Source organism: Sinocyclocheilus anshuiensis, unplaced genomic scaffold (assembly GCF_001515605.1).
Source record: "Sinocyclocheilus anshuiensis isolate Anshui unplaced genomic scaffold, SAMN03320099.WGS_v1.1 scaffold15032, whole genome shotgun sequence".
NCBI classification, from domain to species: Eukaryota; Metazoa; Chordata; class Actinopteri; order Cypriniformes; family Cyprinidae; genus Sinocyclocheilus; species Sinocyclocheilus anshuiensis.
Window position 1 is genome coordinate 1 of NW_015548165.1, and position 1,945 is coordinate 1,945.

At 43.2% G+C, this 1,945-nt stretch overlaps 2 non-coding genes across 2 annotated transcripts; one reads left to right on the plus strand and one right to left on the minus strand.

Annotated features, from left to right (window-relative positions):
- The first annotated feature begins 551 nt into the window (after positions 1 to 551).
- On the plus strand, positions 552 to 623 carry trnae-cuc (transfer RNA glutamic acid (anticodon CUC)). Its single transcript has one exon. It is a non-coding gene; the product is annotated as a tRNA-Glu (tRNA).
- Positions 624 to 1,022: 399 nt separating this feature from the next.
- Positions 1,023 to 1,094, minus strand: trnae-uuc (transfer RNA glutamic acid (anticodon UUC)). Its single transcript has one exon. It is a non-coding gene; the product is annotated as a tRNA-Glu (tRNA).
- Between the last annotated feature and the right edge of the window lie 851 nt (positions 1,095 to 1,945).

The window sequence follows — 1,945 nt, forward strand, 5'->3', positions numbered from 1 at the left end:
TTGGAACGGGTGTGCAGCATACGGCTTTTGTGGAATAAAAGACGCGTGTATGGAGATTTGCCTGTTCTTCTGGACTTTTCGGAAAAAAAAAAACAATTACAAATACAGCCTGAGAAAATAAACAAAGAGCGAAGCAGTGAGGAGTCGAACCTAGAGACTGCTGATCCATAGTCAGAGGCGATGAGAGAAAATAAACAAAGAGCGAACCAGTGAGGAGTCGAACCTAGAGTCTTCTGATCCATAGTCAGAGGCGTTGAGATTTGCCTTTTCTTCTGGACCTTTCAAAATATAAAAAGAAAAAACAATTACAAAAACAGCCTGAGAAAAGTAAATACAGAGCGAGCAAGCCAGGAGTCGAACCTAAAATCTTCTGATCCGCAGTCAGACGCGTTACTCATTGTGCCACTTGCCCACTGACAAGACAGCTTTTAGATTGCACCAGAATTGTTGGTTTTTGACATGACAGAGGCCAGAATTGCTGTCTGCTTACTCTCATGCTGTTATCAGGAGTGCAGCCCACAAGCCCACCATCTCACCATCACCCCAGCCCTTCCCTGGTGGTCTAGTGGTTAGGATTCGGCGCTCTCACCGCCGCGGCCTGGGTTCGATTCCCGGTCAGTGAACGAGATGTTTTTCCACTTGCGAGTGGAAGGAGTGAGTCAAGTCTAGGAGTGACAAATAAAACGACGACATAATCAGTTTAATAATTAAAACATTTTTGATTTCAATTTTAAGAAAATTCACTGTATTTATTTTCTAAATGCATGCTATTGATATAAGCAAAATAAGGTGTGTGCTTGAAAACAGAACTCCTTCGAGCCGGAGTCGAAACAGCGTCCTAAGGATTGTCAACACTTCTACCTACCTTCTTCCACTCTACCAGCTGAGCTATCGAAGGCTTGGGTGTGCAAGTCAGAACCTCAATCTATCAGGGTTCTGTAGCTCTACTGCTGGCCAAAAATCACGTCTGGTGCAGGAATACGTGCTGGCTTTTTGAGGAGGGAAGCAAAAAGGAGCCCAACTTCCCATACCGGGAGTCAAACCCGGGCCACCTGGGTGAAAACCAGGAATCCTAACCGTTAGACAATATGGGAACTGCCTTGAACTGGCCAAAGGCTTGTGGGCCACTTTCCATACGTGTGGCCAGTGTTGGGGCAGGGTTTTGGATTGGCCTATGGCTTTTGGTGTGTGACTTAACAATGTGAGAATAATTGAACAAAACAACAATTATCCGAAGGGATACTGAATTAAATCGTGTTGCATGCATTCAAGGAATCCGTTGTTTGACTCGCCCAAGGGGTTCAGTTTTTTTGGCAGATTCCTGTGATTGCTGAATAGATGCCTCGAACTGGTAATTAAAGTCTTGTCCAGGTGAAAATACCCACATCATGCATTTGAAAACACGCATGGTAAGCGTTATCTAGAGGAAAAACAGCCTATAGTCGGTGTGTCAAGGTACAAAAATGACAAATTTTGAGATTAAGAAAGAAAAAGAGACACATTTTTAATCGGATAAGTAGTTGATTATTCGCTCGTTCAGTTTGATTTAGTTTACAACTTATTCTCAATGTCCAGGTGGCAGTTAGGAATAAGGCTACAAAATGGCAAGCCCATGACATCAAAACCACATGCTATTACGTCCTTCAAAGTACTGAAGCAGTTACAGAGTAGCGATGAAGTTGTTCATTCAAGAATCAAATGACTGCCAGTGTGGAGTTTATTTCCATGTTAATCGATTCAAGAATCAAATGACTGCCTGTGTGGAGTTAATTTCCATGTTAATCGCTGAGCTTGTCAGACTGCTTGTGGGAAGAATGGCAATCACGAAGCATGTGCGCGTCTCCCATAGACATTGGAACGGGTGTGCAACATACGGCTTTTGTGGAATAAAAGATGCGTGCATGGAGATTTGCCTGTTCTTCTGGACTTTTCGGAAAAAAAAAAA